The sequence below is a fragment of the Tympanuchus pallidicinctus genome, unplaced genomic scaffold (genome assembly GCF_026119805.1).
Source record: "Tympanuchus pallidicinctus isolate F22 unplaced genomic scaffold, pur_lepc_1.0 scaffold2, whole genome shotgun sequence".
Classification (NCBI taxonomy): Eukaryota; Metazoa; Chordata; class Aves; order Galliformes; family Phasianidae; genus Tympanuchus; species Tympanuchus pallidicinctus.
Window position 1 is genome coordinate 14,525,008 of NW_026294721.1, and position 16,539 is coordinate 14,541,546.

A 16,539-nucleotide genomic window follows, 5' to 3' on the forward strand; every position below is an offset into this window, starting at 1 on the left:
ATTAACAGTATAATCACAAGTCTGTTAAGCAGTCGTCAGACGGGTGATGAAGCAGCAGGGCAAATAAGGCATTCCTCTTCTGGTAAGATTTTACACAAAACAATCTTGAATACTACTTCAGAAGTATTTGGGGATAGTTTTCCTAAATAGCAAGGGGGGGAAAGAAAAAGAAAGAAAGAGAAGCATAATACATATATACTGAAGGTACAGCACGGTAAGCAGAAAACTGAGCTCTTTCCCATGTTCCATGGAAATATCTTTGTATTCAAAAGCATCTGCAACAGGCAGAACTAAACCATCACTTGTCTCTGTTTAAATACTTGCTGCTTCTAGGTAGAGAAAATGAAACCTCTGATAGCTCACCCAATCTCCTTGAACTCATCAGCACAAGGTGTCTTGGGCATATAGATTTTAGCTTTGTTCAAAAAATAATGGGAGAATGACAAAACACATCATTCCCTCCATGAAAGGATCACTTAACATCCCCCCTTGTCTTTCCCTTCAAGTGGGGCATTTTGCTGTCAATTGCTGATCATTAAGTGATTAGAACAGAAAAATGTGAACATAATCATAAGTCATTTATTTCTTGAGGTGTTCAGCAGGGGTTAGAAATCAGTCTGCATTTAAATATTTTTCTTAAGCTCTGTTGAATCCCAAGAGCAGAGAATAGACATGAGTAGGAGAGGTTTACACAGCACTGCAGCAAAGGAAGCAGGTTTTCCTTCACTAAAAGGCCAAAGTTCATTTTCTTAGAATAGCAGCATACATTCCAAAATGGTGCCTCACATTTGCTAAGATATCAGTGAACAAGACACTAAGATTTATATCCAGATTCAAATTTAGTTCTCCAACATGCAATAGGAAAAGGGAATACCATTCAGTACTTGCTGAGATTTTGAGTATGATTTTTCAGCCTTGCTTGAGATCACAATCTATCACGTGTAGGCTGATTAATCCTTCTAACTACAGACTCTAACACAAGCAGGAACCCAGGAATCCCAGAAGTTCCAAGCAAAATGTTTTCTTTGATGTTTTGTTGTTTGGTTTTTTTTTTAAACATAGTCTGACTTCTTAATCTGTTCTTGCAACCAAAGGTTTCTTTGCTTGCTCCCTACCCTCATCTCAAAACAATAAAAAAAAAAAGAAACTGAAAAACTTCCTCTTTTGCAGCCACCTTCCTTAATTTGAACAACAGCTAAAATCATTCTGTGCTAGGGGCAGCTAACATACTGAAAACCACGACTAAGTCTCTTTTATAGTTGAAAGTGACTACTTAGCAGGCTTCTTGCTAAAACCAGAAAACATTGTGCCTCTCTACTGATGGTGATATAGGTTCCTTGACTATCAATTTTTACAGACAATACAAAAGTTCTTATATACAAATGATCTTTCTTTGTACAAATTTGAAACAAAAATGGAAACAAAGCTTTGCTGTTCTCCTAGATCAGTAGTGACACCTAGTGACCAGATATCAAACAACAGCGTTTGGGGAGCCAATTTTTACAATAACGTGCTGGATTTCATTACAAAAAATACTGCTGGCTGTCGGCAAAATCAACACCTCAATAACTCTAGAGTGTGGCACGAAGATATAAATACAAACCGACATTAGCTGTGGGATTGTTTAATCTTGCACAGAAGTACTGCATTTGCTTTATAACAATATTACATCGCTGTTCAAAAGAAAGGAAGGGACACTTGTCACTAATAGGGAAGCAGCCATTTGGCCAAGCAGGATGTGTTCACCCAGTGAAATCTGTGAAGGTGCGGGGCAGAACATTCCTACATGTGAAGAATATCCACGGGACAGGGAACACTCCCTAGCTGTAGTCACAGTTTTTCATCTCATCCAAAAATAGTAACTACCAGAACAGAGCGCAGCCGCTCCAGTGCTATGCTTATTCTGGCCCAAGTTCTTGCTGATGTAAGAAAGACTGACTGACATTAGCAATATTAGAATAAGTTATTCTACTTGATCTATGCCAGAGTCATTTTATATCTGGACTTCAGAATAATCTACTACTTGAGAATAAAAATGACTTGGTTACTGATCAATATCTGAATCAGTGGCTTGCAAACACAGGGGAATGCTGAAAAGACTGCAGTCTTCTCCTAAAGTTAGCCCAGTGTGCTATGTTTTCTATAGCAAGTGACTAGGAATAAGCTAGACAGGTGCACCAAATATGTAGCTAGCTCCAACCAGTAAACCACCTTCATTTCATAACACAGGAGAAGCCAGGTATGCTGTTGTTGTGCTGGTTATTTATGAAGGCAGGACTTGGATGGGACTTTCCTTTTTGATAGGGAAAATATGCTGCTTCCTGAAAATTACTCTTACTTTTCTGCTTTTTACCCAGTTTTAAGATGTGCAAAAATGCTCTGAGAGACAAAGTAAAGATGGAAATTTAAAGAGAAGTTCCAGCAGTATTAGAATTCACAGAGGAAGAATCTAGCTGAAACAAGGAAGAAAAATCTGGTCAAACTCCACAGATAAAAGAAATGAGGAGATGCACCCTCCAAATCAAAAGACAAATATCCAAAAGCAGAGTCACCAATTCCATCTGTCACATACTTAAGATTTTACTTATAGAAGTGATTCTGTGTATTAAGGGAACCAGTGGACACTTCTTAGCTTCACTTTATATTCATTTCCCATCAGAGAAAGTGACTCTGGGTCTCTGTGCTATAGAGAACCCAACCTGAAGAAACTGTGCTGATTTTTGCAAGGATGCTTGCACAAAATAGTTAGAAGTGCAGATGAATAGAGCAGGTGAAAAAGAACACAGAACCTTGCCTGAGTAGAATGGAAGACCTTCATGATCAGCAGCAAGAGACCATTAGCCACAGAGTAAAAGAGCTACCTGTGCTCCTGGAGGGGACTCAGGACAGGTGCATTAAAAACTTGTTCAGAAATAAGAAAATTTTGGCTCTTTGAATTTCTGTGTTAAGGGATATGAGGACTGATGTCAGAGAAGTACTTTGCCCTAACAAAAAATGCAGCTTTGAGGAAAAAAAAAAACATGCAGCACAGTGACCATGTCAGAAATATGTGACTTGTTGTGAAATCCAGCTGTGTTGCCTCTGTCTGCTATAAGCAATTTGTCTCATAACCATCCTGTCAGACTTCACTTGTGCTCCTGTTTGTACCTCAACACAGCAGAGGCCCCTCAAAGAAAGGAAAAGTTTGCAGACTTATTTGATCACCCCAGTGAAATAGCCCTGGAAAAGCCCTCAATACAAGCTGTACTGCACCAAGATCTTAGAAAGGAAAAGGTCCCATATGGCACCCATCTTTTTCCTGAGTGCCAGGAAGATAACTACTGAGAGTAGCCAGCTACCTTCACCTGGTTCATGCAGGATGTAGGTAACTCTGAGGAGGAAGAAAAGTGTTTGTTGATTCAGTCTGCCAGCAAGATGGTGACTTCTGTCAAATGGATAACAAGCACAGGCTCCTGAACTTGAGAAAACCAAAGTGCATGGTCTTCAATAAAGGCCAAGATTGAAAACTGCTGAGTCTGCGTAGTATTGCTAAGGAATCCATGGGAAGTGAACTACAGCTTTTATTTGATATCTCCAAGAATCTGAATCATTTCAGCAGTCTACAGAAAGGAACAACAACAAAAACTACTGCCTTAAAATGGTAGGCTCTCAGTGTTGTCCCATCTCCAGTGCAGATTGACTGAGACCTTGGGGAGAGTTTTGACCTGTCTGACACTGACATAATCAGCTGTAAAATTTTCTCTTGTTCATATCTCAGTTTTAATCAAGATCTGTACTCCACCTTTGTAGAGTAGCTTTCTTTATAAAAGAGTAAAAGAAATGTCAATACCTAGTAAATACATAAATCACGTTGTGAATAATTACTACAGATTACATCTGAAGTGAGGTGATCACACACTTGTTAGCTCTAATTACATCAGAAAAAAAAAATATTAATTATTGCTTTATGTTACAGCATAATTGTAATACCAACTTGGCTGGTATTAAATAGGTGTTTGGCATAGCACTGTACAACTTCTACAGTATCAGTGGAAATATCCTAAATAATTCAAAGATTATGAAAAAAATTGTCTTTGATATTTTGCAGTTATCATCTGAAAAGCTAAACTGAAAAAACACACCAAATCAAGTGCACATGCATTAGAGAGAGGAGTGAGGTCCTCTAAATATTTAATAAAAATATAGTAAAATAAAATATGCATAATTTAATGTGAAAACTCATCTTCACGTAAAAAAGTGTTTAACTTTTCCCAAAATTGAACGGAATGCCTAGAAACATAACAGACCTTTTAAACAGATCAATCATTTATTTGCATTATCCCTTAGTTTCCCAGATGGTTTAGCCTAATAGTTGTCTTGCTAACTTCAACAAAATTAAGTTTAATGTACTGAAAAATGCACTTAACTAATGCTGAACTTGTTAACGAGGAGTAAAGGCCTGTTAAAACTGGCTAAAATGATGAGATCCCTCAATAAAATAACAACTCCTTTAGTTCAACATGTGGCATTGCAAACATAGAGCATTCGTTTCTTTCTGGCTGAACAGGATCATACTCAGGAATGCATTTCATTAATCATGGTTCAGTCTTTTTTGCCAGCTATCCTTTTTTGTGTCAATTCCTGTTTGTTAATAGTCCCTAGCTATAAAGGTTAAAAAAAAAAAAAAAAAAAAACATTTCATGGGCTTGTGGAGAATATTACTGGCCTGCACTAACAGCCTAGGTTGCTGCCCATGTTGGTGTGCGGAAAAAAATGAACAAGGAGTCAAAAAAAAAAAAAAAAAAGATAAGTTGAGATAAGTTGCTTAAAGTCAAAATTCCAAGACAATGCTTCTAAGCAGCAAAAAAAACTAAGCAAATCTGCCTTAACCTTTTATCCCATAACCACCTCAATACTTTATGGGACTAGACTGAGAGCCACATCACAGATTTGGTGATCTGCTCCAATAAACCTGCAAATAGTCACATAAACACTACTGAGGGGACTAAATTTGAGCCAAAATATGAGAATATTAAAATACAGAACAGCTTAAATCAGTATCTAATAGTATTGACAATTATTTTTCATTCCCTAATATTGTCTATGTTTCAAGTGCCACATCAAGTTATATCCACATAGTTTGTGGCAGAGAAAACTCTAAAAACCAATTCAAAGCACTTTACACATTCAAAAAATGTTGAATATTGGCAATTCAATAAAAAATTTTTAAGAAAAGTGTAGTGAAGCACTAGACCAGGCTGCCCAAAGAGATGATGGATGGTCCATTCCTGGAGACACAAAAGGTCAGGCTGAATTGGGCTCTGAATGACCTGCTCTAGATGTAGGCATCCCTGTTTATTGCAGGGATGTTGGTCTGGATGGCCTTTATATGGTTTCTTCCAATTCACATGGTTCAATCATTCCATGATTCTATACATTTGGATTATAGCAAAGACATTACTTCTATTTCATACCCTTTTTCCACACCTGACCCTCATCAACTCATTTCCAGTTAAAGTGGAACCAGTACTGAACAGTTTGCCTCTCAGCCTAAATCATTACACTTGCACTGTCAAAGACTGGCTCTTCACTCAAACCCATCAGCAAAGGTTTGCATGAAAAACCTGCAGAGATAAGTCCTTCTGCATTGCAAACCTTTTTTTGGCAGCCCCTTTCCTTAGCAGCCGCCCTTTCCAGCTCCACTCTAAGCAGATCTCTACCTTTTATGGGTCAATTCTGCCCAGCTTCCATCAGGAACTTTCAAAATGGACATTTGGCTGTCATATCTAGCAAAACCTAAATATTTAGCATTTCCTTAGAGGAAAGCTGAGTACCAAGATCTCTTCATTCAAAGAACTTCAAATCTTCTCCTTGCACTGACACAGTCATTATTTTCAAATGGAGACAAGAGAAATTCTTGGTTTTCCAGATCTTCAGAATACCTTACCATTTGCATCAGACACTCCTGGCTAGATGTGAATGCATCAACACTTATGACTAACCTATGTCAGCAAAACTACTGGAAAGGGTAATGAGGTTTCAAAGTGAACTGCTATCAATATACCAGTAAATGTGTTTTGCACAGATTAAAAGTAAAGCACCTGCGTGGAAGTGGACAGTCACAATGAAATGAAAGATAGTCTTCCAACAAGGGCTAACTTCCTGCTTCTAAAATAATATAATTTGTAAGTAACTCAGGAAATTTCAGGAAGAAACCACAAAGTTGCCCCTATTTATAATTATGAAATGCTTCTGTATTTAATATGAATAGATTAACTTGATCAAGGTCTAGTAAGACATTTATCTGTCTACAGATACCTTAAGATGAGTGAGCTTTTTTCCTCCAATGATTGCTTTGAGGGGTCGAGACTTCTCTTTTAAGTTGCAGTTCTGACTTCAGGAATCTGTTCCTTCCTTACAGGAATTACAGATTACAACATGCTGCTCTCATCCACCTGAAGCACCAGCTTCTGCAGATGCTCTCGTCATCTTATTCTCACATTAAAGGCATTTGTGCTTTTCACATCTGCTGTAGCCTTGGATTTGTTTGGAAGAATTCTGTGCCAGTAGTTAACAGCTAGCTATACCACTGTAATCCATTCAAATATCTGAGACTAAAGAGTCCTCAGGATTGCAACCCTTAGATTCAAACAGTTTTAGACTGAGGATAAATTTGGATCCCGATTCTGATCTTTGTTCTCCTTTCTAAGAGGGAGAAAGTCTTGTGATGTTTAAAATGCTGCATGACTTCTGCATAACTGCTTCTAGCACAGTTCCCAGATGATGCCCAAGTTACTTTGGACAAATCCTAGCTCCTGTAACTTTTGTAATATATAACCATCTGTGAGAGATTATTCTTTTACATAACTGTCTAAAAACTTGCTGGGGACACAGATGAACACGTCCAAGCAAGTCCTGGGCAAGGGTTGATAAATCCTCTGTCTGAAGGACAAAGATGGACAAGACCAGGGGCAATGAGAGAGAGATAAGCCGCAGCTTAATGGCTACAAAGCGGTCTTTTGTGTGGGCTTATTTCGAGGAAGATGGCCATCTCAGGAGGTGCTGCACGACTCTTACCCAAGAGCCCAGGAATGCCACGCTGGCAGAAGAATAAAAAGGGGACCTACAACCATAGAGTTGAAGTTTTCTGGCAACAGATTCCTCACGAAGGGGAAGAGGTTTCTGCCAGGAGAAGCCTCCCAACCTCCCTCTCTCTCCTGGACTTGCTCTACACTCTACCAAGACACAAAGGTGTCTGCCGTCAGATTCCTCGCTACGGAATTCCTGCGTGCTGATGGACTCTCCTGGGCCTGCTACCTGAGTCCTGCTTCTTCCTCCCAGGTTGGCTCTGCTTCCTCCCACGTTGACTTCTTCCTGCTACCTGCCAAGGCCAGCCATGCTGCCGCTCTCCTCCCCCGCTGCTTTTGCCTCAGACCTTCGAAACGCCGTGCAATGGGATGCTGCTGGATCCTGGTGCTGTCTGTTCCTGCTTTACGTGATTATTGCTTCTTTCCTATCTTTTCTATCGCCCTCCTTCTCTTCCCCATCTCCCTGATTAGGATTTATAATAAACTGCTTGGACCAACCTTTGAGCCATTGTTTCTTGATCTCACACCGTGTATACATACATTAAAAGAACCTCATCTCCTTCCTATAAATTGGAGTGAGACGCCATCCTAAATACAATTGAGCACAATGAGAAAATTGTATGATAAAATAAATACAAAAGAGTGAAATAGAAATTGTTACTAAAAGCAAACCTATTCAAAAATTGAAATTAACCCCATACTTATCCATATTTATTCAAAATAATACTATCTTCCATTTATTTATTTTTCTTTTGTATTGCTATTTTTCATTCCAATTTCAAGTAAAAGTATGATGAATATTGATTTGTCCCACAGAACTGAACCCATAAGAATGTTACTTTATTATTATTATTTTTCTTCTTGCTTTCTTTACTCTTATTTTTGATAGCTGGGAAGTGGTGTCAAATGAAACAGGAACCCTTTGTGATATTTTTACTTTCTGGAACTTAAGTGCTTCCTAGCACTGCAGCTGTGTGGCCTACAAGCAATGCAATTAGGCAAAGCTCAAAGTGAGTTCAAGGCAAATAGAAGAGGACTAAAGCATTGAAATTTCAGCAACAGAAATTTGATGCTCTGGTATTATGAATACATCTAAGGTTGTTTAACAGCTCTTATTTGTTCTTTATTATTCAATACTGAAAGTCAAGACTGATTTATTACAGTGTTAACACCACTGTAGTAAACTGAAGATCTACAATAGGACAAAGAAAAGTTAAACAGCAACAAAAACCATGACTAAAAAGAACCCTATTTGCAGAGAAAACTCTTGAGATCTTTACATTTCATTCTGATTCTCCAAGTTACAAAAATCTTAATATCTTACTCCACTGATCCATTATCATTGGAAAAACTCCACCGGACTCAGCTGACATTAAAAGCAGGAATAGGTCTGCAATGAAAGCAACTTCTAAATTCAGTCTCAGTACAAAACTTGGCCTCAAAAAGAAATAAACAAGTTATGCTTCCATTTAAATTCAGCTCAGAATACACATATATTTAATCATTAAACAAGCACGTAAAACTTTCTCGTGCTGGGGGCCCCATTTAACCATGCTTAAAACTGGTCACTGAGCACATCAGAAATTGAGCACATTCCTAGCTCCATTGGTATCACTTGGGATTTCACTGTTAATTTTAGTAGAATAAAAAGAAAGAAGAAGAAATTTTAGCTGCCCTACCTATTATAACATGGTTTTACCTTAGAAGTCCAAAAAGCAAGATTACAAAAGTTACAGTATTTTCTCTGCTAGCCCTTTTGATTAATGTGTTTATCTACTGTTAAATCGAACAACAGAGAGGAGAGACTTGAAGGCTTGCAGATTGTCCTCTAGTATTTCTGTGATAACAGAATAGAAGCTCAAGTTACATTCACAATAAAAGAAGGAAAAAGAAAAAACAAAGAACTTCAGTTCTTGCCAGCATGCTTAGAACAAGGAAATAACTTCCACTACAAGCAGTAGCATGGCACTGTGTAGTGGAAGTGTCAAGGTTGGGTATCAGGAAATGATTCTTCAGGGGCATTTCAGAACAGGCTCCCCAGGGCAGAGGGCACAAGACCAAGCTGACAGTTAAAGAATTATTTGGGCATTGCTCTCAGAAGCACAATTTGACTTTTGGATTGTCCTGTCCTTACAGACAGGAGCTGAACTAAATTAACTTTATGAGCTTCGTTCCAACTTAGGATATTCTCTGATTCTATTATTAATATTTGCCTATGTTACTTAGTGTTAAATAGAAATTACCTTCATGTTTATTGCAGTAGCAGTAGAAATTCTGTAGAAAACTGAATAACTGAAATAACTGTATGCTGCATATACTGCTCCCTAAATAAGAGAGAAGAGAATCAAAGTAGAGCTGAAAAGTCCAATTTCAGTAGAGAAAGCATAGCTCAAATATTGAGCAAAACAAATTCTTGGTCAGTCACAACTACATAAACATCATAGAATGCAACTATTAGCACAACTGTTACTCATGCAAGATAGCAGAGGTAAGGACAACAAATCATCAACAGGTAACAGTGCCCTTGAATTTTCTTTGCCTTAGCTTACAGGAATGCTTATCATAAAAGGATTATACGAGAAACTCTGAGAACAGAGATGTTTACAGCTAGATTTTTTATGATATTGGGCCAAGTATGTTACTGATGTCACAGAAATAGCCAGCAATTTCTTCTTAAGTTAGTTGTCAGCAACTTTCTACTTGATTTGTGTTAAATCAAAAATTTCCTAGTCTTCTTCCAGAAACAGTTTGTTGATTAGTATTGATGACTGGATCTCACTTTACACTGGTACAAAATAACATAAGAACACTTTACAGTTCACATACAGATGTTTACTTTGCTGAGCCATCTGTTCCATCCGAAGCACAAAAGAATCACAGAAAATGAACTCTTACTCTCTGAATAGACAGACAAACAACCGAGTTCCCAGCAAAACAAATCTGTTAGTTTTCAGTGTGCAGGAAAAAGACTGCAATTCACAGAAAAGTCAAAAAGTAAGGTCTGTGATCTGAAGGTCTGGAATCTTAGTAAGATAATAATGAACAAATGACAATTCCTGATGCAATCAGCAGGAAGCATATAGGCTGCTCTGGAAGGATTTTTGTTTTTAAGGTTCTGTTACGTCTTCAATTTTTTCTTTTTTTTTTTCTCTTTTTGAGTTGTAGGTACTTGTCTGTTTTCTGATGCTCACACACCACTAAGAACTGGACAGCACCAGGGCACAGACAGAGAAGGGAGGTAAGGTAATAGAAATGCCCTGAATGACAGATTTGAAGATAAAGGTGAACAGTGCCAAAGTGAAACAACTATTTTCAACAGTAGGCCTGTATGAATCAAGTTACAAAGGAGTGGTCAGGTAAGAGGCACACGCAAAGAAATGCATAAAATAAGGAACAATACAGGCTGGAAGAGATGGACAGAGTATGCAAGACAGAAACAAGAAAAAAACAACTTACTTTCAGAAGGCAATTAAGAATTATTTAGTTGTGATTCAGTGACAGGAAAGGAAGTGGGAAACCTGTTAAGTGAAATAGAAAGTTCAGCTACTTGGTGCAAGTGGAAGACAGCAGAAAAAGGGAATAGAGAGGTACAGCTGCAGTACTGTCAGATAACTGGTTGCCTAGAAAAACACTTACCTGTCCCTGTCTCCTGATCATATATCTGCATTAAAGTGTCTCCTTATTTACTTACTGTTACTTGCATTAATCTGAGACAGTTTCAAACTTTGGTCTTCAATACTAAATATTCAAGAACACAAACAACTTTAAAAAAAAAAAAAAAAAATCAGCAGATATAAATAGCTGAGTCAAGGGTTGCTCTGATTCTCAAATAAACAAGCATCAGTAAATTCAGAACTCATTTGAGGAAAAAAAAAAAATGTAACAGCTTAAGAGAAGAGGGTCCACTATAACCACCCACATTAAACTACTTATATTCACACATAAACAGTTAACTTTCCGCACATCAGGACAATTCTCACTACATATCTCAGTGGGCCCTCATTACAATAGGCCACATACTCCCACACTGAAATGGATATAGATACAATACTTAATTCAGGCTGAAAACTTTTCAGTTTACGCAAATCATGAAGTTCCATGTGATTAAACCCATCAAACTCTCAGTCTGATTCCTGTTGGACTAAAACTGTATTTGTGCACTAAAAGCCAGGCATCCGTGAGTCAAAGTAACACAACCTCACCTCTCATTTTTTACTTATTTATATATGTGTAAAACAGTGTAGTTATGTGCAAATAACTGCAGTCTTTAAGCCTGTAGTTTGCACGGATATCTATGGATATGCCAGATACCTGTGGGTATTTAGACAGTACTGAATGTATACAAAGTGGGAAGTAAGCACTCAGGATAGTTGTTTTTTTTTTTTTAAAAAGGAAAGCTGTCTGATGTTAGCAGTAATCTTTTACTAAAAATGGGAAACTAAGATTCTGATGAAATAGATGCATTAGACACTTGCATTAAAAATAATAACATTCTGATAGCACTTTATATTATAAAAGTATTTGTTCACTTACAAAGGGAATCCCTGAGTATTACATTTCAAAAACATTTTGGAATATTTGATGGACATGTGAATTTGGTAAGTAAAACTAAGAATAAAAGTTAACAAGTCACCATCTGTGAATCTTTAATACTTGCTACACACGTAACTGTCTAGAATTAGAAAAAATAGAATTACACTGCGAGATATGAAAACTGGCAATAGACAAAAATGCTCAGACACTGAAAGAAACTGTGTGATGTTATTATACTTCAAATCTGCTAAAGCTGATTTATCTTGTACTACGCAGAGCAATTGTATCATAGGAGGAAAACTATGTTAGAGGTTCTTTACCACCTACAGCATTACTTGCAGTAATACCAACATTTGCAACAGTTCATTTAGATCTAGCTCATAAGTCTGGACGCTGTCCCACACGATACAGTTCAGAAATAGCTGAGACAAAGCAATGAGCTTTGAGCATCTTGAGATTTACGTTCAGCCCTGTTGCTTTTGGGCAAGTTTCCTATCTGACCTTCTGCATTATAAAAAAGGTTATCTGGTGCACACAAAACTTCCAGCTTCTCTGTCAGAATGGCTGTGTATTACCACAATAAACAGGGCATTACTGAGCATGGCTGCTAAGGTAGGACACCAAGCCAAACCAAGTTAAATTGAGGGGTAATGGCAACACCTCTCCTTTTATTGGTAATCCTTTTGTTAGGTGATATTACTGATCCTGCATTTTGTGTCACGATGCCTCATAAAACAATACTACTACACGACTTGTCTAAACTGAATAGCCCAGACACTCTTTAATACAAGAAAAGATGCTCCCACAGCTCTTCTTTCTGCGCACTTGTCTTGGTATAAACCACAAGAGCTGACCTCATCATATAATAGATACTGCCTCAAACACACATCTTTTCTAGTTCTCTTACTCCTTTATCTATTCCTCAACACACACACACGCTCCTTATACATCAGTCAGTGGGAGTTTACACAGACTAGTAAAAAAAATTCTTACTGTAGAGGTGCTGCCATTTTGCTTTCAGTTAACCCCATTCAAAATAATTTCTCTCTTCCTTCTAGCTTTGATCTGCTATATAACCCTTTCAGATTCATTTCTGTTGCTCTTTTTTTTCTAAACAGAATGTGTTCCATTCTCTACCTGGATATAACCACATGGATTAATGTTTGATGCTATACTCAATACAGTGACAGCATTATTAGAGCACTATCTTGTTGCCCACAATAAGCTCCCCCTTGTGCCTCCACTGTTCTGTAATGAGGCCCCTTCAGACACACAGTTTGGTTATTACGGTTTATCAACTTATAATGTGTTTGCATTTTCACTCTTTTTTTCCTCCTATGAAATGAAAAAAAATATCCAGATAATGGAGCTAAAGAGAATTACTCACCCTTCTTCTCGATCTAACATAATGTTTATGGGCAGCACGGATAGCAGGAAGATGTTCTGACGAAGAGAGGAACTTGAACAGCTTTATAGGACAACAACCTAGGAAGAAATGACAAGCCAATACCCACGTTTACTGTTTGTAAATCTGAGCATTGATTCTGCTTTCACAAGTGGCTTTCATCAAATGCTAATCAGAAGCCTGGCATCTGCTTGAGTAACCAGGCAGCCCTGTCTCCCTTTCAGGAGAACAAAAGCCATACAATCAAAGGGTTCTAAAAGGATGGCAAACTTATTGTAAGCTAAAAAAGGTTAAAAGTCTGCCGAGGCTTAAATATACCTCTCAGAACTCCAAGTATGAAAGCATTTGTGACCTTTATGGTGGTTTTTTTTTTTTTGCCGTTAAATGTTTCCTTATATTTGAAATGTTATAAAAAGTGACTGAGAGAGATACAAATTCCTTATGTGTTTTATTTCCCAAATGATTTCAAAAGTTCCAGAAAGCAAACTTATATTAAGACCACTTTATTTATTTTCAGATGTCAAAAATCCTGCTCCAACCAGCAGCACCATGGCTATCACAACAGGGCCTACCTGTACTCTGCCTGCATCAGTGGCAGATCTCTTTCTACAGAGATGGGAAGCAAATGGCATTCACTCCAAACATGGCATTTCCTCACTGCAGAACACTGCATTGAGACTGACACACTCTGGAAAACCATCTGAATCCTGTTTGGGTAGAAGAACACACATTTTATAAATATGCTGACAATTCACAGCTTTGCTTACTTCAGTTACAAGCATGCATTCCTGCTACCAGAGAAAAGTCAGATGACTATTTAGCCTGAAATCTTACAGGAAAAGGCCTACTGCTAATTTTGCATGTAGATTTATTGTGGAAATAAAGTCTTTTGCTGCCTGGAAACAGCAGAAAAATAGCAACTTAATTAGAAATAAGTTAAAAATGCTTAACAGGCTCATCATAATGCATCTTTGTAATAGCTTTATTTCTCATTCATTTGGGAATAATTACAAAGCTTATCCCAATGACCATGAAAACAGAAATCAAACTTCAAAGATCTGAAATGAGTCTAAAGTGTCAGTGATCAAATTTTCAAGGTTTTTTTTTGTTTGTTTTTTTGTTGTTTTTTTTTAAATGACTGATTTTGGACTCCACAGTACAGAAAGGAACTCTTCACATACAGGTTTTAACTTCATAAGAGTATAATTCACCAGTTCTGTCACTAACTAGCTGAAAATGTCTGAGGGGTCCTGCTGCTGTAAGGACACCGCTCTCCGTAAAGAATTTCATTCAAAACAAGTCTTGGTTCTAATGATTTTGAACACAGTCATTGTTTGACAGAGCAACCTATGATTTCTTCTGAAGGAGTCACAGCCATCTCTCATGTTTAGAAACGACTAAAAAACAAAAGTTGATCATTCCTTAAGGTATGAGGGCTGCTCTGAAAGTGATGCCTCCTACTTCATTTTGTTGCCCCACTACCTCAGTGGAAGAAACTGGTGATACAGCAACACAGGCTGAACCTTCCCACCAATATTTCACTGCATTTTGTTGCCACACAACAGATGGCAGCAGAGGGGCATTCTCACAGAATGGCATCTGACATGGCAGCGTTTTCAAAGTGAAGGTGTGTCACTGAATCCCTCCATGCAGAAAAAATGGCACTCGCTGACATTCCTCAATGCTTGCTGAGTGTTTATGGAGACCAAACAGTGAATGCCAGCACAGTGAGGCAGTGGCAACAGCAGGTCACGTCCAGTAATACATATTTTTATGAGCATGTTATGTTCATCACTATCAGAGTCACCACCATTAGCTATGCATATTTGAAAAATAGTGTTTTGTAGCTGAGAATTTGTTCTATCAAGTAGTGTCATTATGCTCTTTGCATCTGTTGTAACTTCTATGGAAATAAATAGGAGGCATTACTTTTGGAGCAACCTACATAGAACCAGAACAAAAGATTCAAAGCGATAAGAAGAGTTGAGTGGGGGTTTTGGGGTGTTTTTTTTTTTTTTTTTTTTTTGTTTGTTTGTTTGTTTTATATAATATGATTAAGATGAATTATATTGCGAAAGTCAGTGTCACAAGATGTCATGGAGCCCAAAATAGGTCAAAAATCACACAAAATAAGAAAATAATCTATTGACAGCCATTAAATATCATGGTACAGGTGTAACCTTCAGCTCAGAAGGACTGATTAAAATATATCAGGCTTGCTCTACATTTTCTATTCTTTTAACTATGTTCTCTGCATCCTTCGTTGGCAGGTATCCTCGTTGCACTACTCCAGGAATAAGCCAGTTTGAAACAAATGTCTTCCTCTTTAAAGCACAAAATCTGGAGTTCGATAATGCAGGTGCAACTGGCAAAAAGCATCCCCACCAAGACAGGTGCAATTTAAAATTAAGGATGCAAAAACGAAGTATCAAGCAGTATACAGATTGTGTTATTCAAAACATAGGAGATAAAAGTCTACTTCAAGGAGGAATCATCACGTAACTGCAAAATGTGAATGCTGACTGTATTCCCAGAGTTCAACAAGCGAAATTCAGGAGGAGGTCAAAGAATCAAAACTCGCAAAGCCAGGGAATGGTGCAGGGATGTGAAGCAGCACTCACAGCCAGTACTGCCCTGTAATACTACCCAGCGGAACTGACATAGCAAAGCTCTCCCCCGAAAAGACCTTCATTTTAAGTAACACTGAGACCCCCTTTTCTTCCTAAAAATGAAGTCTGGATGTACTGTACCTAATCAAGTATGTATTTCAGACTAGAAGAAAGTAAGAAATCCTCTTCCGAGTCATTCCCTCTCCATGAGCCTTGTCAGCAGCAGACATTAGAGACAGTTACCCAAGAAGGACATCAAAGAAACCACTTCCTAATTAGTCCTGTAAATAAATACCTTTCCTCATGTCAGTCCTGCACAGCCTAACAGTCATCTGCATAACTACCAGCCTTCCCAGACCCATCACCAAAGGCACAAAGAGGGTAAGAATAAGCATTAGGACTGGAGCAGCAGCCTTCCTGCCACTCAGTTCAGGCTGTGAGGACTCCCAGCAAAGACTCAGGTGACCCAGATGCCTGGCTGCTGAGGCTCTGCACTGCTCTTTTCTACACAGCGATTAGGAACAAGGTTTAGCTGAAGGAACCCAGAAGAAAATTCTGTATTTCAGGACAAAACTGCATATCTGATGAAACTCCCAGCGTGATGCAACTTATCTTGGCAGTTCTGAAGGATGACATTGTTAGAAACTAGAGTGGTATGCTATGCCTGCTTAAGATAACCATTCAAATGTATCTGCAACTACACACCTTGCACAATAAAGATACATTTCACTAATACTATCCAAAATGCTGACAGCATAACATTAAGGACAGTGCCCTTGTTTATTGCGTTTATACGATAGCCCTGTGTAATATAAGCATGACTGGTGTTAAGAAAACGGAATATTAATACAGACATTAAACTAAGATGGTAATGCTTTTCACATAATCCTCTAGTTTCAGCTAGATCTCACTTAAGGCTTTGAAA

At 38.0% G+C, this 16,539-nt stretch overlaps 1 long non-coding RNA gene across 1 annotated transcript in view; it reads right to left on the reverse strand.

The window, feature by feature from the left end:
* The window catches only part of LOC128080168 (uncharacterized), a 32,380-nt gene extending 18,672 nt beyond the window's left edge, over window positions 1-13,708 (reverse strand). Inside the window, exons 1-2 of the long non-coding RNA XR_008206522.1 lie at window positions 13,578-13,708; window positions 12,988-13,085 (exon numbers count right to left, since the gene is read on the reverse strand). This is a non-coding gene — a long non-coding RNA (uncharacterized LOC128080168). The remainder of the gene's footprint in view (window positions 1-12,987; window positions 13,086-13,577) is intronic.
* Between the last annotated feature and the right edge of the window lie 2,831 nt (window positions 13,709-16,539).